At 46.6% G+C, this 25,146-nt stretch overlaps 1 protein-coding gene across 2 annotated transcripts in view; it reads right to left on the minus strand.

The window, feature by feature from the left end:
• Window positions 1-24,911, minus strand: part of EHMT1 (euchromatic histone lysine methyltransferase 1) — a 106,261-nt gene extending 81,350 nt beyond the window's left edge. The window contains exon 1 of one of the 2 annotated variants that reach the window (XM_025864925.2): window positions 24,855-24,911. The gene's annotated coding sequence lies outside the window, so the exon portion shown is untranslated. The remainder of the gene's footprint in view (window positions 1-24,854) is intronic. The other variant, XM_073890019.1, reaches the window with a different exon arrangement.
• Window positions 24,912-25,146: the final 235 nt, after the last annotated feature.

Consider the following 25,146-nt stretch of genomic DNA (forward strand, 5'->3'; position numbering starts at 1 on the left):
AAAGCCAACTTCACCTGAGAACGCCCTTGGTGAAGCAGTGAGATTAGCCATCTCCCCATTGGCCTTCTCATGAAGGCAGCGGCAGAGAGGTAAGCAAGCAGCAATCCAGGGCTGCCGACCACTCAGGAAAGGCTCGGGGCAGGGGCTGGGCTGTGTCACTCACTGGGCATCTGCATTTGGAAGAACTGGCAAGATCTAGGGCTACACAGACTGGGCATATGCCAAACATTTTCTCAAAATAAACACAGTGAGCCCGCGACCTAAAAGAAAACCAACGGTATGTGCTGCCAATGTAAAATTCTGGTTTCTGAGTGGAAATGAGAATTTTGGTAAATGTGTGTCTGCCTCCATGAGCTTGACAGCTGCCCAACACTTAAATATACTTTTGATGACAGAGGAAATGTTATTAAGAGAATATGATTTTTTGATATTGGATAATGAAATGCGTCAACATTTGGAAGATCTCCATAACTTAGTAAGCCAGTGTTTCCCAAATGAGCAGTACCTAATCTTTAAAACCACACATGGGCAGAAGGTGCGTTAAGATGCAAGGCAGACCGTGGGCTTAAACCTCACAGGGAAGGAAGGCCATTGATGCTGCTTTGCCCTGTCAGGTTCTGGCACACTATACCAAGCAAAACATCCGGAATTATCTAAAAGGCTCAAAATACACATGCCTATGTGAGGCCAGATTTTCTTCATGTATTGCAACCAAACAACACATCCCCTCAGTCAGAAGCCACACATGAAAGAGATATACCAACCTGTAAAGCAATGCCACTCTTCTGAGGTGGTTGTTTTAGAAAATAGTTATTTTTCATAGAAATTATTTACCTTAACATGTAAACAACATGTTACATGTTTGCTTTTGTTATTTTTAAGAAAGTATGGGGTTTTTTTTAAGCTGCAGTTCTAATTTCTTTTTTGGTAAATACCAGTAGATAGACCCCACATAAACAAGAGCCCTTGAGGGTCCTAAATAGCTTTTAAGAGTGTCGCTTGGCCTTGAAGCCAATGTCCCACACCAAGGACACCAAGCCTCCCATATCAGGGGCCTGCTAAAAAAAAACACCTCCAGACCCCTGGGCTCTCACTGTCCCGAGACGCACCCAGGACCAGCACAGCACAGCAGGCCTCCCCAGAACACTCACGAATGCACCTACAAACTACCTGTCTCCTGTCCCCACTGTCAGCCACATGTCCCTGCCATGAAATTAAGTTTCATGACTTCTTCTCCCAAAAAACTCTGTTTTAAGATCATTATGTAACACACTTTCAAATAATACCAGAAATATCCACTATTTTGTTCTGGATCTATTCGATTGCATTCAGGCATCTTCTGACAAGCACTAACCAACATGTCAAGCCGTGGACAAGCCTAAGAGCCAAGGACAAATCTCTGCCTGATTTGTACGTCTTACTTTTAAAACCCAGCATCCTCCTTTTGCTCATTCAGTGACCACTGATGATGGCACAGGACAGGGGAAGAAGGAAAGGGGAGCATGGAGGAAGAGGAGAAGACCCCCAGGGGTGGGGTCTGGCCCTGAACCCTCTTCTACTCCCCACCCTTCACCTGCCCAAGGCTGCCTGGGGACCTGCAGTGAAACCAGAGCTAGGGTCTGGGCCTCAGAACTGCTAGCGCTAACAGTTCCTTCACTTGCCTATCCAGGCTCACATTATAATAAATTCCCAATTAGAACAGTGCTGTGATGGTCACAGGCCGAAACGCCACTGTGGGCAGGGGAAGGCATCGTACAGTCTATCCAGTATATGATCAGAATGGATTATAAACAACAGCAACAGAGCAAGTCTTCCTGGAAAAGCAGAACAGAATAATGGAGTCCACCTGGCATGCATTTGATGTGCTGGAGTTAGATCTGACCTTCCAGAAAATGATATTCTGCTCTTTTGAATGTCCACCTAATACACTGAAGCACGGATGTGGATGTAAAGGAAAACTGTCTAGACTGTGAAATTTTTTCCTTAAATGCAAGATGGTAGATTACAATACACACAAAAATCTAGGGGAAAAATGTGTCCCAGGGGGTGAAGCAGAACCTGACCCTATGCTGGACTTACTAGGCCAAATGCACATCCAGCAACCAGGGCAACTGGCACTGCAAGCTGCCCAAGCTATGGATGTCTGGTTACATTTGAAGTTCAGGTATATGACAAATCGTGTTTTTAGTGTAAGCATGTTTACCTGAACTTCAAATGTACCTGGGCATCCTGTAGTTTTTCTTTGCTGAATTTAGCAACCCTGAACTAAGTCCATGAGAGTCAGCAAAAGACAGAAAGAGTCTAGGTTTCTATAATTCTGAAGTGGCAATGTTGACTTTTTTTTTTTTTTTTTTTTTGAGAGAGAGAGAGAGAGAGCATGAGTGGTGGGAGGTGCGGGGGCAGAGGGAGAGGGAGAGAGAATCTTAAAAGCAGGCTCCATGCTTAGCACAGAGCCCAGTGCAGGGCTCAATCGCACGACCCCGAGATCATGACCTGAGCTGAAATCAATAGCAGGACACTTAACTGACTGAGCCACCCAGGAGGCCCATTTTTTAAAATATTGTTCTTTATTTATTTCGCTGACATTTTTAAAAGGCAGTATTCTCTGCCCTTTGAAATCCTATTCCTAAGAAAAAAAGAATTATTAATGAAACAATTTCTTCAATAAGAGAACAGAACACAGAAGAAAACAAAATATGGAGAAAAAACCCAAAGACATTACAAAGTCTCATTCCAGGGTCTTCAGATACCCTCACCAATTTAACTAATTATTTTTTTAAGTCAACAAGAACAAGAGACCTGGGGGAAGGGGAAATGCCAAGAGATGTAAAGACCACAAAAGCGGCGTCTATTCTTCAGGTGAGCCCTGGCAAGTGGCCGTGTTGGTTCTGGTCACGTCACAGCCTCCTCTTAGCAACATAGGACAGAGGACGGCCCTGGCATTTTTACCCCACATGGGGATATGTGTGGACACAATCTAGGTTTCAGCTAGGTTTTCTTGATGATTAAAAGAAAACAACCTTTCCCAAGTCTGTACAGCACCATCACTGTGTGTGGTATGTCCCTGCCTTTCAATGTCATCATAGGGGCGCCTGGGGGGCTCAGTTGCTGAAGCCTCTGCCTTCGGCTCGGGTCATCATCTCAGGGTCCTGGGATCGGATCAAGGCCCGCATCGGGCTCCCTGCTCAGCGGGGAGTCTGCATCTCCCTCTGCCTCTGCCCCTCACCCCCCACCCCAACTGGTGCTCTCTCTCCCTCTCTCAAATAAGTAAAATCTTTTTAAAAAATTGTTTTAATGTAATCATAAAATAAACCCGTACCAATCATTTACAACTTAACACAATCTGTAGGTAAAATAAAGGCCACACCTCTGTGACACGTTAAATTGAATGCATTTTCTTCTCAGGACAGACAAGGACCTCTGCTCTGCCATACAGAAAGGCACTGCTTTACGTACACAGGGGGTGTTTCTCCTTTGTCAGTGGACATGAAATGACCACATCAAATGTAATTCTTCATAATACAGTTAACTTCAATTTTACTATATTTGATTTCAGATACTTTTTAAAAAAAGTTTCTGCTACTCATACAGTATAAATTATGAAGGGTAAGATTCTGTGTAGAACCTTCATTACCACGACACATGATGTGTATCTAACTGTCTACGTCCACCCCCACCGGCCCCATGAACCTCCTCATTAGCACCTGGGAGGCCTGGCGCCTTCCCACACAGGTGAAGAGCCTCGGGCACAAGGTTAGGAGTGTGCCCGAGGACATGCAGCACACTCTGCACACGAGGTTCCAAACCCAATTTCCTGAGGCTCAGCATCCCAGGTGCCTGCCCCATCAGTTTCTACCACACTGCTGTTTTTTTTTTCCTTTTTTTAAAAAATAAACAATGGCTGGTGGGGAAGATCACAGAAAGTCTGACATTATTCCCTAGAAGATTCCTAAAATTCAAAGACAAATAGGGCTGGATAAATTTTTGGATAATCTGTATTAAAATTATTCAAAGACAAGCCCGTAAGATTAAATAATGTTATTAATTTAAACTCTAAAGACATGGCAGAGAGACTCATGCCACACTGTATCAGCTCTACACAGGGAGTGGCCTTTGGCTCATGTGAAGGAAAGCCTCCACTGCTCCATGGCAGCCTGTGAACCCTGGAGGTCTGGACGAGGGCCAAGCCCCCAGTACCAGTCCAGGCTCAGCCCACCTCATCCATGGCCAGTTACCTCTCCACAGGGACAAGCTAGGGGCCACAATAATGATAATTCTGGGCGAACCCCTCCTAAGTGTCCATTATTTCTGTACCACGTCTCTGCATGGCCAGCAGGAGGTAGCGGTTAACCCCAGAGAGTGCGAGCTTGGCAGGCACTCTCCCACCTGGATCAGGCCCATTTACTCAGGTGGGACCACAAGAAGCACAGAGCAGTCTGAAAGGAAAGCTTATGAGGGAGCAAAGAGAATCATCTATCTCAGGGCTCTTTGGCTCACTTTTCCAGAAAGCTGTTCTTTCAGGAGACCTGAATTACTAAAGCCCAATTGTTAATCTGGCTTTCTTCACAAAGATGCAACTGTGCAAACTACTTTGGAGATGAGTGTCTTCTCACAAATTCACTTTAACTCAGCAAACTCAATACAAATGATCTGAAGGAAAGCCTCTGTTCTCAACAATAAGGATCTAACCATAAAAAGTATCCTTATTTATGAGAGTAAAGGTGAAACCCTTAAAGTCAACAGAAATTTAAAACTGCTTCCAAATACTCAAACCTTTAAAGTGGTGTGGGGGTCCACTGGACAGTCCCACAGGTGATGACGACTGACCAGCCCCAAGGCTGGAGCACACAGGCCAGGCCAGAGGGAGAAGCAGATGTGCACAAACACTTCACGGCAGTCAGTTCCCTAACACAGAGGTCACCCACACAAATACGAAAGCCAACGTCCAAACAACCTGGTACACAGACCTCAAACCCTGCTGTGTGTACAGGGAGCCAACACTCTGGTCTGATCTTGGGCCTGAAAGCAGCTCTCCTGGCCCTGGTGGCACGAGCATTTCCAAGGCCCCTCCCACTGAGAGCCACAGCCTTCTCACAGATAAGCTCCCTCCCTCCTCAAGGCTCAAGCCACTCTGCATCCATGCATCCATGTTATTCAGAACTCCTATTTCAAGCACAGATGTTGAGAAGGCTAACTCTTTAACTACTACACACACACACACACACACACACACACACACACACCTCTTAAGTTTGAAAGGAGCCAAAGCCATTTCAGAAAGAATCTGAGAGACACTGCCCAGCATGGCTGCCAGCAGTGGAAGCAGGTACGAGAGCTGCCCGTGCTATGCAGGGAGGAGGGATGAAGTCCGCGTCCTCCCGTGCAACGGCCCCCTCTTCAGTGCAGCCTCAAAGCACCCTACCCTGGTGTCGGGGGGGGGGGCAGCGTGGCGCCAGCTTTCACATATTATCTACCAGAGCTGCAAAGATACCCAACAATGGCAAAATACTAAGAAAAAGGAAAGGAAAAAAACCTCTCTAAACATGCATCTTCACAGTAAGGTCATGCTTGCTGGACTTATCTTTGTGATCCCACAGGTGGCCTTGCTTTTCCGTCCCACAACTAGGGGGCTGTGGAAAGAAAGGCGCTTCTCCTCCAACAAAGAGCACACCACTCACGGGCTTTCTGACTCCACCACTGGAGGCCACGTGAAGCATCCGACACGCAGGCAAAGAGGGCCTTATCCTAAGGGTGGGGATGTAGTTCTAGCCACAGTCAGAGAAATGCCAATTCCAACCTGCCATTTGCTCCTCTCTGCTTTAGATCTCTGCCCAAGATCTGGACCAGAGACCGCATCTTCCACCCAAGAACTGCTCTAGTGCCAGTACAACACTTTCAACACCAAACGGATTCCCAAAGATGGGATGATTCTCCTGTTCAGGAAACCTGTGAGATGCAGAGCGCTGTCTGCCCACCCCCTAATTTTCAACTGGTTTCCACATACCAATTTCACTAGCTAATTACCAAAAGGGGGGGAAGGAAAAGAATGAGTCCCTTCAATATCTGATAGATTTCCTTTTCCCTCTTTTGTCTTTTTGTTTTTTCCCTTTGGCAGCAAAAGGAGTTAGTTCCTAAATTTGGAAAATACAATTAATATCCAAAGTAGCCCCAGAAATTACATTTAAGGGACTGTGAAATATCAGAACAGATTCCTTTTCCATCTGCTGCTTAACCCTTAACTGACCTCTCCACAAAGGAGAAAACCAAAGGCGCTACATGCTTCCATTCCCTTGATCTAGAACTCTCTTGGCTACTGTGGTTTTCCAGATAGCCAAACTGATCTCCACAACTAGGTGCCACCTACACACCTCTCTAACAGGCGATACTGACATTCCTCCCTGAAAGGTGGGCTGTGCTCCCTCACCTTTAACGAGATGGGCTTTTTGTGACAGCCTGGAGCTGAGACCATGGCTAAAGTGAGCTGCATGTTGTCTGAGGCCAGGTCACACACATGCCACGAGGAGCCCAACCTGTGGGCATTCCAGCCAGCGGCACACATGCCCAGCACCAACCGCCAGAAGTGCATGTGAACGAGCTTTCAGATGACACGCCACCCCCAGTGTCCAAGTCTTCCTGCTGAGGCCCCAGGCTCATGGACCAGGAAGAAGCTGTCTACCGCTGCCCAGTCTGAACTGGACTCACAAGGGATAACAAGCCATCACTGTTGTTCTGAGGCACTACGTTTCAGGGTAGCGTGCGAAGCAGCACCAAACTCCAACAGTGCCCTTCTCCTTTGTGTCCTTTCCAGGGTCACAGCAAACACGGCTTTGGGCCTGGGCCCCGCGGCAGAGGTTAGAGCCCTGTGGAACTTGATTTCCAGAGAAGACGCAGTACACTGCAAAATGGAGCTGGTGCCATGGACACCATGGGGAACGCATGGGCCTCTCCCAGTCTGAACCCTGGATCTACAGCCCCCGGCAGCCTAAGCTTCCAGGAGTTAAAGCATGCTATCTGGATCCTTTCAGGTCTGTGGACGACAAGAAAACCAGCCACGACCAGAACAAGCTCCTGAGATGTAATTGGCCAAGTGCTGGGCTAGAGCAGGTATCTGTTCTGGGGGCATAATCCAGGGAATGGGGGGGTCACACAGTATTGCCTTTCAGTCTGACTTTCCATGCAGTGAAGACATTTACACATATTTCTTACCACAAATAAAGATGCTGATTTTCTAGTTTATACATCAGTCTCTTATGAATTTGGATAGTGCGATCACCACAATTTGGTTTACTCACAAAATCAAGTTTCCATGTTACTGGAGTGGTTGGGGGTGGGCGGGATGGTGTGGCTGGGTGATAGACATTGGGGAGGGTATCTGCTACGGTGAGCACTGTGAATTGTGCAAGACTGTTGAATCACAGATCTGTACTTCTGAAACAAATAACGCAACATATTTTAAGAAAAAAGAAAAAGAAGAAGATAGCAGGAGAGGAAGAATGAAGGGGAGTAAGTCAGAGGGGGAGATGAACCATGAGAGACGATGGACTCTGAAAAACAAACTGAGGGTTCTAGAGGGGAGGAGGGTAGGGGGATGGGTTAGCCTGGTGATGGGTATTAAAGAGGGCACATTCTGCATGGAGCACTGGGTGTTATGAACAAACAATGAATCATGGAACACTACATCAAAAACAAATGATGTAATATATGGTGATTAACATAACAATAAAAATTTTTTTAAAAAATCAAGTTTCCAGGCCTGCAAAGGTGACACCTGCCTTCCACTGGGACCTTCTGCCTGATTACCACACTGACAGCTCCCACGCTATGCAGCAAGGCAGGGGTTCTCTACGTAGCTAAGCAGCTGACTGGTGGTGGGTCTGGGTGTGCCTGGTGCCATTAGGTGCTCAGAGGGTACACAACTCAACATGACACTGTGGAGAATCACAATCTGTGAAACTGGAAAACATCTACTCCATCTTCCCTAATTCAATTTGGAGTAAATTAAGATGAAAATTCATGGAGCCCACTAGAAATCAGGATGCCTCACTGGCAGAAGGGCACAGAGGAGACAACGGGACCACAAGGAGGCACCAGTCAGCTATGCACCTCACAAAGGCCCAGGCGCATGCAGGCCTGTCCACCAGCGATGCAGCCTCTAGCACAGTGACTCAGCACACCAAGAGTCACCCTATAAAACCAGAGGAATTCAGTTCCACTCCAAAGATCTAGCTCTTCTCAGTTTCAACCAAATTTCTCGTAATATAAAACTATCATAGGGGGAATCACTCAACATATTTGTTAAACCTTAGGTTATCAAAGATAAAAAGCAAAATAGGCAACACAGCTCAAATACATTTGCCCTAAAAAATTCAGTAACAGAAATCCACAATGTGGGACATTCTGCAAGACCACTGATACAGTTTCCTCATCACAATGGATTGGGGTGGGGGGACACGGGACTGTTCCAGATTTCAAACATAACAACCAAATGCAAAGTGTGGATTCTGTTAGGATCCTGATTTGAACAAACCAACTATAAAATGACATTTTGACATAACTGGAAGGAAATTTTAAAACAGATGATACCAAGCAATTACTTCAAATTTTGTTATGTGTGAAAACAACTTCATAGTTATGTAAAATGTCTGCATTTTTTTTAAGTAGGCTCCATGCCCAGTGTGGAGCCCAATGTGGAGATTGAACTCATGACCCTGAGATCAAGACCTGAGCTGAGATCAACAGTTGGACGCTAAACTGACTGAGCCACCTACGCAGCCCAGATATCTCCATTTTTAAAGATACATACTCAGAGTTGAGAGGTAAAAATTTCATGACACCTATGGTATGCTTTAAGATACCTGAACAACAACAAAAAGGAAAAGGCAGAGAAGGAAAGAAAGGAGAGAGGAACCATGTCGCAAAATCTTGACAATGATCACGGAATTGTAAGTTGTCTACTTTGCATATGGTGGAAATTTAAATTCTTCATAAAATCTTAATGAAAAACTAGTTCTAAAATACAGATGAAATCTGTATCAAAAAGAAAAAGTGCACCCGCAACGTCCCTGCACAGCCCACCATGAGCCCTGTGGTTCCGGTCACACACCCCACAGCAGGCCTGCACCGTCGCACAGTTCAAGCTCACTGTCTTGCTCCCCTCTTGACTAAAATGGGTACAACTACACAAAACCCAGCTCAGAGAGCTGAGGAGGCTGCAGAATGCTTGAAACAGTAGGCAACCCATAAAAAGTATCGGCTATTATCACTGCTCAATGTATTTAGTACATAAGTCACAAAGAAATGTCTAATATCTGCCAAGTGCCAGACATACACTTGTCACTCAGCCCCCAACCCCAGTGGGCTCCACGCACCCTACCTGCCCCAGTGACCACAGTTGCCTGACCCTGCCACTGCTCTCTCCTCTCCACCCAAGCCCTAATTTCCCCTTTCCAAAGATCCCATTACTGTCACTGCTTAAAAAGCTCTGCAGGACCTGTTCCCAAAGGGGTGAGTCTGGCCCCACGACTCAGGCCACCTCCTCTCAGGCTGCCACACCCACACCAACTCCCCCGCTTCAGATTTCTCTTAAGGCCCTCCATGAGTCTACAATACCACACTCTCTTTTAAAAGAGGCCCCAGTAAAAAAAATAAAATAATAAATAAATACATACATAAATAAATAAATGAAGCTCTGGCCCCGCCTGCGCATGCCCACTCCCTCCCTCATCACCAGCTATCAGGTCAGCCCCACCCCAAGTGCTCACAGGCCTCGCTTCACTCACAGTTAACACACACGGCAGGGGCACACTGCAGGTGAATGTACAAGGTCATCTGATTCCTCCCCAATGCAAAACACACCTCTAAAAGAATGTTTTCTCATTCCTTAATGTTGTAAGAAGTCCCTTCTAAAGTAAAAAGAAATTGCTTAAAAAGAACCGTATGACAAAAGGCCATTAGAAATACCCAGAGGTACATATAAATGTACTTTATGAATGCCAGTAAAGGGGTCCTTCCCCGGACAATATTCTGGCACCTTGAGTAGTATCAGCCTGTTTCCTACAATTCTCATTTTATGGCTTTTCCACAGTCTTCCACAGTCCAGTCAACCTTCTCATTAGTTCTGCCTATTCTGCACTTCAAATGAATCAGCAATTTCCTGTGGATTTTTAGTAAACTGTGCTTCATTTTTATTTCAGGGAAGAGTAACATTTTAAAAGCTCCTGTATTAAAGGAGTAAGGGAACAAAACGACCAGAGCCAAGGAGGCACAGAGCCATGACCCCTGACTGGAAAGGACAAGGCTGGGGGATGGGACCCACTCCACACCTACTAGGACAGCCATGGTCAAAAAGATGAACCAAAACAAGTGTTGGCAACGATGTGGAGAAGCTGGTGGGAACGCAAAATGCTGTCACTACTATGGAAAACAGCCTGGTGGTTCCTCAAAAAAGTTAAAGAGTTAACACATGACTCAGCAATTCTATTCCTGGGTATATACTCCAAAAACTGAAAACAGACACTCAAACTTGTACACAAATGTTCATAGCAGCTTTCTTCAAAATAATCAGAAGAGGGACTCCTGGATGGCTCAGTCAGTTAGGCAGCCGATTCCTGATCTCAGCTCAGGTCCTGATCTCAAGGTCCTGCATTCAGGCCCTGCATTGGAGCCTACTTAAAAAAAAAAAAAGTCAAAAGATGGAAAAAAACTCATGTTTTTTCTGCAAATGAATAAACAAAATGTGGCCTATGCGTGCAATGGAGTATTACTCAGCCAGAAAAAAGAAATGGAAGGTCTGGCCCAGGCTACACCATGGATGACCCTTGAGAACATTATGCTGAGTGAGATGCCAGGCACAAAATGACAATTCTACTTACGTGAAATATCTAATTTAGGCAAATTCACAGAGACAAAAAAAAGGAAGGGGGGGTTATTGCTTAATGGGTACATAGTGTCTACTTGGGGTGATGAGAATGTTTTAAAAAGACAGAGATGATGGTCACACAACACTGTAAACATACTTAGTGCCATCAAAAAGTAGGCTTAAAAATGGCTGAAATGATGGGGCGCCTGGGGGGCTCAGTAGGTTAAGCGTCTGCCTTTGGCTCACGTTACGATCCCGGAGTTCCAGAATGGACTCCCACTTCTCCCTCTGACTCTCACCCTGCTGTGCTCACTCTCTCTCTCTCTCTCTCTCTCTCACAAATAAATAAATAAATAAAATGGCTGAAACGGTAAGACTTACGTTTAAGTATATTTTACCACAATGGAAAAAAAAAGAGGGGAAAAAAGATTGAGAGGGTGTGCCAGGATTACCTTACTGACGTAATCATGGACCACTTTAACGAAGCCAATGTAATTCTCAGAAAAGACTTCTTTACAAGGAGAGAGATATATGTAGAATACAAATCAGAATATAATAAATACTATTTGGGTAGTAAGAGAACAAGGTTAGCACACCAGTGCTGACAGCATGACATTATAAACTATATTTTTTAAAAGGGACATACTAATCTCCTGATGTTGACAGCTGTATTACAGCTGGAGGAAATACACACTAACATATTTAGGAGCGATGTGGCATCTGGGAGGCAACTTCGACTCAAACAGCTCATGAAAAAAAAACTTTTATCATATTTGCAACTTTCCTATTAAGTTTGAAAGTGTTTCAAAAGAAAAAGAAAAGCAATTACATAGAAAAAAAAATGAAACATCTACAGAAGACTACTACACATTTTTGGTGGGCTCAAATCTCTGTAAAACTCCACAAAGAGAGATCTGGAAGTTTATACATCAACTCATCATAGAAGCTATGGGGACAGAGTGTGAAAGGGATACACAGGGACAGGGAGGGCAGGGCAGGTCCTGCCTGAACAGGATTTGATTTTCAAAAGGAAAATTCATATATATTGCATGCTTTTACATTTTTAATTGAAGGAAAGGAAATGAATCGGGAAAAATTAAAAAGTAAAACTGTCCATAAGGCAACTACTTTAACCTCTATGTATAGCCTTTCACACACTTTTCTGTGCAAATATGTTCATAAAGGTACAACTGACACAGACTATATCAATGGGATGCCACACATACCGCTGGGAAACCATCTTGCCCGTAACTAAGGTGAGCAAATGAATTTATGCCATCACAGTCAAGGCTGAGGTGGTGGGCCCACGGCGTGCACTTTGCACTCACCCCCAACACAGGACCCGACTGACAGACAAGTAGGGCATCCACAGCAACTCCGCATCATAAACAACCCTGAAGTGAACATCTTCACTTAATATACTCCTATGCATGTAGTTCTCTGTAAATCTCTCTAGGAAAACTGTAAAATAAGGAACAGCGCTAGAAACTAAAGCTATGCTTTCCCTTACACAAATGATGTGCCGTATGTCTCCGCAGGGGTCCTGCACAGAGAGGTGTTTTTCTCCTTCTTAAGACTGAACTACTTTAAAAAACATTTTGGAAAATAACTCCCTACCCTTCTCATGTTTATCTGTGCTAAATCCAGGATTCAGTCTCAACTGTAAGAGAAAGGAACCTTTCCCCTGTCCCCGCCCCACTTTACCAGGGGCAGGAGCCCCAGGCCCAAGGAACAAACAGTGTGAGGCCAGACCGCATGTCTGTCCCAGACAGAGGCAGAACAGGCGGGGTCTACACACCTAAGGAGCTGCCAAGGAGCAGATCAGAGAAGACATGAGGCACTGAAGTGATCAGAAACACTTCCTCCCTGCCAACCTCAAGGGCTCACATCACTGAATGTTACTGTTTTTAGACTAAATCATTAAGTAGCAACTTAGTTGATTCCTAAGAGCCTAATATCATGCCCCTACAAAGGCACATGAACCTCCACTGTTTTCCAAGTCAGCTAACTCTCATGCCAACAGCTTAAGGTGATGACACCAAGCACTACACAACTCTGATTTACATAAACAACCTGTTTTCCTGAAGTCCAAACTTAAACAGAGTAGGTCACATTACCAAAAAGACATCTATGGGACATGCCATGAGCCACAACACCCCTTCTGCCCTGGAGCTCCATGGACATGCTCGCATACTCCTGTGTCGCCTTAATGCACCTGCACATAACAGGAACATCAGCTTGTTCTACAGGGACTGTCTCTTGTCCATAAATGCTATTTTAACAACGATTCAAATCAACGCAGTATATTCTATGTCTGTTTGTAGCCCACAATAGCATTTTCCTGACCTGACTTTAACAAAGTCTCTGAAATGTGAATGCCTGTCAAATGGTGAGCTCACTAATCCATGTAAGAGGGGCCCTATGCAACAGAAACATGATTCCAGCTTTTATGCTTATCACTGTAACTGTATCAAGTGGCACAACTGGGTGACGGACGAAAAACAGCATGGAAAATCACCGAGAATTCACAGAGGTGAGGCTGGGGAAAGGATCTGCCTTTAGGGTGACTGTTATTTTTTTTTTTTTTAAGATTTATTTATTTATCTTAGAGAGAGAGAGCACAAGCAGGAGGGGCAGAGAGAGAAGGAAAGAGAATCTTAAGGAGACTCCACGCTGAGCATGGAGCCCAAAGCAGGGCCCAATCTCACAACCACTGAGGTCACCACATGAGCCGAAACCAAAAGTTGGACGTTTAACCAACTGAGCCACCCAGGCACCCCAGGGTGACTATTATTTCTGTTGGCACCATGAACTAAACTGCCTGGTGTACTGGGGGGGGGGGGGGGAAGACACCTGGAATAGTGCTGCATCACATGATTGCTGCCAACTCTGCTCAGCTATTATGACCACCACTGGAAGCTCGAAAGACAATGGCAGCAGCATCACCTAGAAATTCTCAGGGAAAATTACTTCCAGCTTGGATTCCACACCCAAATCGTCACTGAGGACATTTTCTGCTATGCAGCCTTTTAAAACTTTTACTTCCCAAGGGGCACCTGGGTGGCTCAGTCATTGAGTGTCTGCCCTTTGGCTCAGGTCATGATCCCAGGGTCCTGGGATCGAGCCCTGCTTCTGGCTCCCTGCTCCGCAGGAAGCCTGCTTCTCTCTCTCCCACTCCCCCTGCTTGTGTTCCCTCTCTCGCTGTGTCTCTCTCTGTCAAATGACTAAATAAAATCTTAAAAAAAAAAAAAAGAAAGAAAGAAAGAAAGAAAACACAGAGCAGACACAGAAGCAATGGTCTGTAACAAGGTAGGAAATGAGCCCGGCAACGTGTAAAAATAACCACATTTCTATGACCATGTGAGAACTACCCCAGGAACACAAGGTTGGTTTAACTACCCCAGGAATGCAAGGTTGGTTTAACATCTTGGAACTACCCTAGGAACGCAAGGTTGGTTTAACATTGGAAAACCAATTAATATAATAAATACTAACAGAATATCGGAGAGGGGCACCTGGGTGACTCAGCTGGTGAAGCGTCCAACTCTTGATTTCAGCTCAGGTCATGATCTCAGGGTGGTGAGATCAGGCCCAGCGCTGTGCTCCACACTGGGCACGGAGTCTGCTCATGATTCTCTCTCCCTCTTCCCCCACCTCACGCACACACATGCTCTCTCTACAAAAATAAAAAGAATATCGGACAAAACCCACAATGATATAAAAACAAAAACAAAAACAAAAACCACCAAACCCCACAATGATCATCTCAATAGATGCAGAAAAAGCATCTGACAAAATTCTTTCATGATCTGCAATGATGCATTGGGGGCTCCAGTCAATGCAATGTGGGAGGGAGGGAAGAGGGGGTCCAATACAAGTAAGAAAAAGTAAGTGACACATACATAATCCTACCACCAATAGTAAGTCCCTTACAGGTTTTCTACATGAACAGAGTATAAATACACTTGTTTTTAACCTATTTTCTCATTGAACCTGATGATAAAGGCCTCTGTAACATCATCAACACATTGCAAGACATGCAATAGTGCTGCATCACATGATTGCTGCCAACTCTGCTCAGCTATTATGACCACCACTGAAGCTAACCATGCCCCCAACAAAGGAAGGGTTCTCAGTCAAGCTCCCCTATTCACACGGTCGCTGTGTTGTGTGCCTCCTGCATCTTCCACCAAACCCCATGGCTACCGTCTTACTGTAAACCGCATCATCCCCAATGTCTCCAATACCTAGAACAGTCTACTAACTCACTTCTCTGACTCCAATCTCTGTCCTTTCCCACTTAATATCTATTCTATGGTTAAAGTTACCCTTTTAGAGCCATGACCTCACCACAACTTCAAATCACCCAGGGCTTCCCACTGCACGTGGGCTCTGGCTCACACCTCCCAGCACAGCAGAGGGCACTTTGGCACTCGAGGCCAGGAGTCCACTGGCCAAATCAAGCCCAGGCCCGTTTCTGTATTTCCCATAAACTAAAAATGGTTTTTGTACATTTTTTTAGTTATAAAAATTTTTATTTTTTTAAGATTTATTTGAGAGAGAAAAAGAGAGAAGGTGAGCACGAGAAAGGGGGGGGGGGGGGGGGGCGAGAGAATCTCAAGCAGACTCCCTGATGAGCGCAGAGCCTGACAGGGGCTCAATCTCAGGACCCTGAGATCACAACCCGAGCCAAAACCAAAAGAGATGCTCAACCAAGTGAGCCACCCAGGCGCCCTCGTTATAAATTTTTTTTAATGCATTAAAAACTGAATGTGGGCTGCACACTTGGCCCTTTCCAGGAAAAGTCTGACCCCTGACCTAGCTCAACAATTTTTAAGCCCCCAAATAGCCTGTCAAACATCCATAAGTGCAGACTGCATCAGGCCACCAAGAATGGCTTGAACAGAGCCTCTGAGTCTCCGGCCACTGGCTGCGTCCACTGCCCAGCTTCCATCCTCAAAGATCCAATTCTGCCACTCAGCCTTGCAAGGCCCCCATGGTTCTCCTGGCTTATCACATGCTACACTGAGACTGCCTACACATCTCTGTCTCCTCATCAGAAGGGGAGCCCCTAAGAAGCACGGACTTTGATGCATTCATCTGTGCAACCCAGCATCTGGCATAATACAGGTACATAACACATATTCCAGGACTTTTTGAAGAATACATTTAAAAATAATGATTAAATATAAAATGAAGGCCTCTGACATCAAGAGACCAGTCATGCAGTAGCAGGAAGATTGCACAAAGTCATGCACAATGAGCACCCTCGGTGATCTGAACTTACTCCTTAAGACTGGACACAAGAACAAAGAGCACAAAAGGAAGCTCCAGAGCTGTGAGCTGAGTGCTGTGGTACCTGTGCTGGGCATGAGCGAGCTGGATGGACCGCAGTGTGGAGGGCTGGGAGAGGAGGGGCGCCTAGAGAGTCCACGGTGGGCTTTAATTTCTACCATCTTACCATTCCTTCATATATGTTAGTAAATCCAGCCAAAATTTCTTTTGGCTCCTAGAATTTGCTTCTTAAAATATGGCTGCATGAGGGGTGCCTGGGTGGCTCAGTCATTAAGCGTCTGCCTTCAGCTGAGGTCATGATCCCGGGGTCCTGGGATCGAGCCCCGCATCAGGCTCCCTGCTCAGTGAGGAGCCTGTTTCTCCCTCTCCCACTCCCCCTGCTTGTGTTCCCTCTCTCGCTGTGTCTCTCTCTGTCAAATAAATAAATAAAACCTTTAAAAATATATATATATGGCTGCATGAAGAGACGGGTCCTCACGAAGCCCTGGGGTTTACCCAGGTTACAGGTGTACAGCTTTCATCGAGTACCCATCTAACGAACGGCAAGTACTGCTGTTCCTCGGTGCTTAGCCACCACCCCTCTCTATCACCCGTTTCCTCTCACACTGTACATGAGAGAGGAGACAGAGCAGCTCTAACTGGTGACCACCCATCTCAGACCGCTGGGTGAGTCAGACTGTGTGCTCTATTCCAGGACAAAAGATTGGTCTACCCTAGATCACTGGCTTCAGCTGCAGGCTCCTGAGAACAGTGGAGTCACCAGAAAGGACCCATAAATTTGCAGGCCCTCCCAGTACTGGCTGTGGACTAAATAAATAATATGTTACCACATATACAAGCTATTTTTTCCTGTAAGCAGTATTACTATATTCACAGTAATTTTGTCATTTTCTACCCTCTCAATCAATACATGTTTTTCACAATTACTACCATGACAACAGCCTTAAAATTTTTCTGATGTGAGAAAAAAGTTTTTAATATACTGAGAAAAACTGGCCATCTCTGATACAGACTCCCTGAGGGCAGGTTCTGAAACTCACCAGCACACAGCCCTTGGCAGAGCAGCCACCCAGTTCAATTTTGAGTCTCTTCATGTCCAACTTCTCAGCACAATGTCAGAGCACTGGCCTGACGAGGGCTGACAATAACTGATCACGACCTCTGGGCACATCCTCAGAGCTCGAGCTCAACACTGGCTCCAGCCCTCCCGCCAATTAAAGTGCGGCTTACTGGAACAGAGTCTATACACCAAGAAAAGGAAGAAGCCTAGTCCTTTTCTTCAGAGCAGAAGAGGAACTCAAGCAACGATCCTAGGTGAAATACCATGAATATAAAAGTAGAAGACAAAGGTGGGAGACTCTAAACCCCAGGAAGGTCACCAAAGAATGTCCCCGTATGAGCACATATACAACAGGTGCTCAATAAATAAATATCTGCTGGGAAATGAGTTCTTCCATTCTCAAGGACATCATTCTACAAAGTGGGACTGTGCTGGCCTGAAAGGAAGATGTGGCCTTTGCGATGCACAGTCCCTGTAAAAATGCTTAGAAAAATCCCCAATGGAGACAGCATTCTGGCTTATTAGAACAAAGGCACCATCTGGTGGTCAAAAGAATTAAGTGCAGGCTACAGGCAGAAAGCCACAGAAATGTATTATTAAATTTCCCGTGTAATCAGAATGCTTCTTGGAAAAAGACCATATTCCTAATCATATTGGAGATTTAAAAAAATTCTTTCCACAATACTGCTCTGAAACAGGATTGAAACAACATGAGAAAAAGACATTTATAGCTGAATTTCATTCAAAATCCCTATTTTGACAGAAAGACTGAGTATGGTAAAAAAAGTAAACCAAGAGTTGAGTATTTTGAAGCATATGACACAATAGTGTAGAATTTATTCCCCATCAGAATGTAATCTCTATGAGAAACAAGAATAGTGTTGGGTTTTTTTCACTGCTGGACTACTAAGCCCTTCAGTTTACAATAAAACAGTAGTTCTCAAACCTTCCAGTCCCAAGACCATGTTATATTCTAGAGAGTAATGAGCACCCCAAAAAGATTCTGCTCCTACAGGTCATGGCTGTTCATATTTACCAGGTCAGAAATCAAATTTGAGAAAATCTTAAAATCACTGTCACTTCATTTAAAAAAATAACACACTGGGGCGCCTGGGTGGCTCAGTCGTTAAGCGTCTGCCTTCGGCTCAGGTCACGGTCCCAGGGTCCTGGGATCGAGCCCCACATCGGGCTCCCTGCTCGGCGGGAAGCCTGCTTCTCCCTCTGCCTGCCGCTCCCCCTGCTTGTGTTCCTGCTCTCACTATCTCTGTCAAATAAATAAATTTTAAAAATCTTTAAAAATAAATAAATAAATAAAAATAACACATTACATGTTAATGTAAAGTATTTTTATAAGTAATTTTCAAAAAAGAGAGAGTGTGTTGTCATTGTTTTACAAGTTTGCAAATCTCTCTTCTGGCTTAAGAGCTGGATTCCCACATGTCCTGCATCACGCAGACATGCTCTAGAAGTACGCACTCCTGACCCCTGACAGACCAGAGTGGGAAAGGCCAGTGTCTTAATATCAGTATGAAAACAGTTTGACCTCACAGGCCTGGAGGAGCATGGGGTCGGGCTACGGTGTCTAGGGTGCGGTAGGTGCTCACGGAGCTTTGCTGGTGGGAGGGACAAGGGACAGAGCGAAGGACAGGGCTGAGGAGCTGGTAAAGGAGAAGGGAAAAGAGAAGGACCCAGTGCAGCCGAGCACAGGAGGGGTGAGGCCCAGCCCCTTATTTTATAGCGATAACAAGTTTGTGGGGTAGCTCTGTTCTGACAGAGTGTTATCTAAACTCAGGGTCACCCTCCCTTCATGTTTTTACTAAATTTTTAAAAAAATAAGGAGCATGAATCACATGAACTGAATTGCAGATAAATGAGGATTTCTAGGAATTTACTGTAAAATTAATACATGCTCATTTTTAAAAACTTACTATATTCCAAAAAATATAACAAAACCACTGTCAATCCAGGGGCGCCTGGGTGGCTCAGTCAGTTAAGAGTCTGCCTTTGGCTCAGGTCATGATCCAGGGTCCTGGGATTGAGCCCCGCATTGGGCTTCGTTTAGCAGGGAGTCTGATTCTCTCCCTCTCCCTCTGTTCCTCTCCCCGACTCGTGCTCCCTCTCTCAAGTAAATAAATAAAATCTTAAAACAAACAAAAAACCCCCCTACTTAAAAACAAAAAATAAAAAAAAAACTGTCAATCCAGCAACTCAAACTACTGGTATAATTAACGTTTCTTTCCTAAACTTGGTATGAAGTTTTTTAATGTTCAACTGTAAAGTATACAAGTGCTAACAAAGTAACTACAGACAGGAAAGCCTCAGTAACCCATTATTTAAACTCAAGGGTCCCACTGCGGCAAATACACAGTGGGCCCTGGAAGAGCTACTGGCTGAGTGAGCAGCCCAGTTCACTCGGCTCCATGCAGCAGCTCTGGGTCTGCGAGAGATGTGGCAGCGGTGATGGCCGAAAAACACGGGAGCACCGGTGCCTCCTGGCTGCAGTGCACGCCACAGCCCAGCCCTGCCCACACCAAGAAGCATCAGAGTGCCCTGCCTGTACCCTAGACAGGCAGCCCTCAGAAGGCAGATGGCAGCAAGTAAGCGGTGGAAGGATAACGCCCCCTTCCTGGGCCCTGGTAGGCAAACAGGCGGAAGAGCTGGGCCAGCAGCCCCAGGACTGTGCCTGCCCTCCTAGCACACCAGCCGTGTGGGCACATGGTCAATAAGCAGAGACCAGTCAAAAGGGGCGGGTGCACCTGGAAGGAGGGAGAGGTCACAGGCTGTGAGGTTTCCCTGTGGAGAGAGAACGTCCATGAAGGGGTGGTGAGCATGCAAGCTGTTAGCAGATACTGGGCAGTACTCAGAGCCCCAAGACTGGGGATAGGGAAAGCCAGCAGGGGGCCGCGCAGGAAGGACTGGGGGGGGGCCTCAACAAGGGTTCTATCAGACACTGGGGGGTGGGGGGTGCAATGTCTGGCTGGAGGACATGAGAGACAGCAGGAGAGGGCACGTGCACACTATGGACACAGGCAAATCTTCGGAGGGGTTTGGTGCAAGAAGAGCAGAGATACAGGATGGGGGCTGGTGGGGAAGTAGGGTAAGCAAAATCTTTAATGATGGGGGTTCATAAGTTTGTATGCTGATGGACACATAACAAAGAGAGCGAAAAAGTGAGGTGTGGGGGGAGAAGGGGTGGGGAGGATTGCAGGGGACAGAGATGTGCTCCAGCACCAAGCACAAAGACACCTTGGGCTGAGTCTCAGCAGGGAAGGGGCAGAGTGGGCAAGTGCACATGTGGCTGAGGGGTGGGGGGTATGCTTTGTTCCTGATGGCCCCAACCCCCACCTTCTTGGTGAAGCAAGAGGCAAGGTCCCTGGGGGGGCATGGTGAGAGTGTGGCCAGAGAAGACAAGGTGTGAAGGACACAGGAACCTACGCCCGCCCACCCAACCTCAATCCCAGCATCCCTTGCTTTGGCTCCTCACAGCCCACCGGTCTCCCTCGTTCCTGTGAACCTTTCTCCTTACTCCAGCTGCCCTGCTCAAACCCCCACTCCAAGAGCAAAGCCTGGGGACCCGTTACCCTGTCAACCCTGGTCTGACAGCTGAGCCGAGCCCAGCCCACTCAGGACCCCTTAGGCACACCAGGCAGGTCCCACCTCAGGGCCTCGGCCCTGGCTTCTCTCTCTTGCCAGAACTCACTCCCTTACCCCTCCTTTAAGTGTTTGATCAAATAGCACTTTCACATAAGGAACAAAGAGTAGATAAACTGGGAGCGCCTGGCTGGCTGTGTTGGTAGAACATGCGGCCCTTGATGTTGGGCCTGTTGAGTTCAAGCCCTACATGGGGTACAAGAGTTTGCTTAGCGGCGCCTGGGTGGCTCAGTCGTTAAGCGTCTGCCTTCGGCTCAGGTCATGATCCCAGGGTCCTGGGATCCAGCCCCGCATCGGGCTCCCTGCTCAGCGGGAAGCCTGCTTCTCCCTCTCCCACTCCCCCTGCTTGTGTTCCCTGTCTCTGTCTGTCAAATAAATAAATAAAATCTTAAAAAAAAAAAGTAGATAAACTAGACTTTCATCAAAACTAAAAATATGTGTGCTTCTTCAAAGGGTACTATCAAGAAAGTAAAAAGTCAACCTACAAAATGGGAAAATATTTCTTCATATCAATATTATGAAAATACTAGGGTTATTCATAATAGCAAAGAATGGCAATAATCCAAATGTCCATCAGTTGGTAAACGCAGTGTGGTCTGGCACACTCTGAACAGTGAGCCGACTATGAAAAGGAAGGGGATATAGATACATACAAAACTAGACAGACCTTGAACACAGCAAAAGTGAAAGAAACCAGTCACAGAGGACCACATACTACAGACTCCACTTACATGAAAAGTCCAGAGTACGCAAGTCTACAGAGACAGAACACAGATGATCAGCTGCCAGGGGTTAGGGACAGGAGAAAATGGGAGTGACTGCTGACAGTATAAGGTTTCTTTCTCGGATGATGAAAATGTTCTGGATTTTTTTGTGCTCTGTTCACTGACAGGCCCAAGTTTTCATTCTGATATATAGCAAGCAGTGAAGATAAGATGGATGGATAGGAGCGGGAGTTGGTGGATGCCAGGATGGATGGTGGGGGGAGTGAGAGGGTGGGAAAATGGATGGAGGTGAGGGAGGGTGGGGATGGGGAGGAAGTGGACGGGGGGGTCCAGGGAGGGTGGGGAGATGGGGAGAGTGGGAGGGAGGGATAGCCCTCTTCTAGAAAGAAAGAGCCTGAAGTCCCATGTTAGGCTCCTGGAGGTGGACAGCCAAGTGCCCAAAGCCATCTCCCCCTCGGCACCCCTTCTCCCCGGTCCCCCTCCTGCGTGCCTGCACCCCAACTGGCCCCACTGCGTCCCAAGGCAGAAGAGAAGGACTGTGTTCTTAAAAGGCTATGCTATGAGCTCTCCTTCACAGCAATGTCTCACTTGTCTTTTTTAAAGGAAAGTCTGTGAAATGGAAATGTGTCAGGAGAAATGGACCTCCAGGAAGTCCCTCATGCCACCTGTCACAATTCTAAAGAGTGGTTTAACCCGAAGGTGAGTCAGTTTGGACAGGCTCTTTCCGGATTCTGTGAAGCCCACCAAGCAGCATGCTTCCTACGTAAGATGAATCCCTACATTACTTCAGATGCCAAACAACCCAGACCACTGTGATGAGCAGTGTCACCGCACATCCTTCCTCCCCTAGTTCTCTAAGGAGAAGACAAAATACTTTACTGAATATATGTTTAATTTTAAAAATCCACCATAACTTTTTACTTCACTTAAACTTTTTCACTTTGGTTATGCTGTTTTCTCTTAATGCCATGGTCCACAGATGATTCATGCTGCTTCAAGGAGATAAAAATCTTCTAACACTTAAAAAAAAAAAAAAAACCTCAATCTCTAGAATCCTCTTAAAATGAAAAGCAAATGTTGGGGCGCCTGGGAGGCTCAGTCGGTTAAGCGTCTGCCTTCGGCTCAAGTCATGATCCCAGGGTCCTGGGACTGAGCCCCACATCGGGCTCCCTGCTCAGTGAGGAGTCTGCTTCTCCCTCTCCCTGACACTCCCCCTGCTTGTGCGCTCTTGCTCACACACTCTCTAATAAATAATAGTATCTTTAAAAACAAAACAAAACAAAATGAAAAGCAAATGTCTACCTTAGTGAGGCATTCCCCTGGCCCTGCCTACCCCCCTGTGCTTAGGCTCTGCCCCCACCTTGGGGCTGCAGTCCTCACAAGCCGATAGTCTCGATTCCACCCTTCCCACAGAAGCAGGGACCCTTCACCTAAGGAAGAGGGAGAGAGGGAGGAAGAAGAGGGGGGAGGGGGAGGGGGAGGAGGGGGAAAGAGGGAGGGGAGGAGGGAGGAGAGGTCAGAACCTGCCTGTGCACAGGGTACAACCTCAACATGGCCTGGGGAAACAGTTCCTCTAAAAGCACACGTTCCAAAGGAGACAAACACTCCCTCCTGGGCTGAACTGCTAACATGACCCACCAGTGAAACTGTCCTCACAGGTGTTCAATCGGCCTGCATACCTGGTTCAGCGGTCCCTCTTGCAACCACCACCCACAGCAGCACCATTCCCCAGCACACAGGGCCTGGGTTCACAGTGGTCCCCGTGTCCAAGGGCACAAAGGAGCCGTCCCTAGTGTTCCCTCTTCCTCATTCCGCTGGCTGAGCTGGAGTTTCCTCAGACCCGGGAGAGTAGCCTACCCTCCCCCACCCTTTTGTTCCAAGAATACAGCTCTAGAACAGGCAGCCCAAGAACCAGTCCGCTCCACCCTGCCATTCCCAGTAAGTAAAACCAGAGCCCTCACCAGGTCGCTCCCCTAAGACGTGTCCTGCGTGTGTTCATGCACAGTCTTGCTTTTCTATGGAAAAGCTTCGAAAACCCATGTGGGAGCTCTGCTTCCTTGGTTCTCTGCACGTCTCCACGGCCCCCTTTCTGTCATTCCAAGGAAAATGGAGTCTCCCCATCACCAAGGCAGACGGGCCATCCTGCAACCTTAACACGTGCCCAAAGGCTCCCATGAGGCAATGCACGGCCTCATGGGGAGTGGTGGGTGCCAGTCTCACGCCCAGAGCTGACAAGACTTCTTTCTCCGAAGCCTGCACCGAAAATGAGCCAACTGCAAAATAACATGGCCACATCCTCCATACACAGCCTAGCCCGTCCCTGGCCCCCAGACTCTCTCACTCATGCCTTCCTTGCTCCTCACCACCAGTAAGGCCACTGTGAGGCAGGGAAGGACACAATACGGCAACATCATTAGGGTTAGGGTTAAAGCAAAAACTTCCTGTACTTTCTTTATAAAAGTTCAAGCAAGAGAAAAAACACTGGTTTATCATCAGCACAAGTGAAAAAGGTAGGAGCTTTCTCCTGCAATAGAGAACAGGCCTCACCTGCTTTTCAATACTCAAAGCTCTGGAGGGACTGCCCACCCCCACTCCCAAGAAAATGCACACATCCGGTGACAAGACACCAAAAGAGGGGTATTCTGCAGCGGGTGGGGCAAGGAGGTGACCCCACCGGCACCCTACCTCCTAGGCCCTGTCCCCAGCTTAGGGGCAGCTGTGTAAAGAAAGGGAAGACAAATAGGAAACACCATGTTCCTTGCATGTCCCTCTGTCACTTCTTCCTCCTGCTTTAGTGCAGTCATTTACTACAGCCAACTGCAGAGAAGTTACAGAAGCTCCACTCTGGCTCCTCCTCTGGCACCTCAGCGGCCCTTTCCCAGCATCTGCAACCACCTCCTGAAATGGAGGGAGCTCCAGGCAGGGAGCAGTCCAGAGGTGTGGGCCCACAGTGCACCTGAAACCCCTCAGACGGTTATAACAAACATTTTTAAGTAACTTGAGTTTTCCCAGGAGGAAACCATTTGACTACACATTTATGTCTTCACCCTAAAAACCCAGAAAGGTCTTTCTATAGAAACCATCAATACAGCTCATCCCACACACACATGCACAAATAATAATGATAATAATAATAGTCATTGCTCTTAGGGTTTCTTGGGATCAGCTTTGTATAAAAGATACTAACAAAAACCTAGGATAGGAATCTGACATCAAGTCTAAGGGAACAAAAGTCATTTTACCAGCCCTGTCATAAAGAACTCACCTTAGAGATGCTCGAATCACAGGGAAGAAAACCTAAAGCTTGCCATGCACATGAGACACCTCGCCGAAGTGCCTCTGTCCTCCTAGGAAAAGCGTGGGGTGCGTCTCAGTGCCCCAACACTGACATGCGGTGAGAACAGCCGGTCTCCTCCCAAATATCACCCATCCTTCACTCCCAAACTTCCCCTTTAGGGAAGAGACCCTGCTGTGCCAGCCCTCCAATCAAGTCCAAGTTGTGACTCCTAATACAAAACTAAATATTTGAAGCCCTTTTTTTTTTAAGGAGGCAATAT

The sequence above is a fragment of the Callorhinus ursinus genome, unplaced genomic scaffold (assembly GCF_003265705.2).
Source record: "Callorhinus ursinus isolate GAN/ISIS: 27379988/994484 unplaced genomic scaffold, GSC_fseal_2.0 scaffold125, whole genome shotgun sequence".
NCBI classification, from domain to species: domain Eukaryota; kingdom Metazoa; phylum Chordata; class Mammalia; order Carnivora; family Otariidae; genus Callorhinus; species Callorhinus ursinus.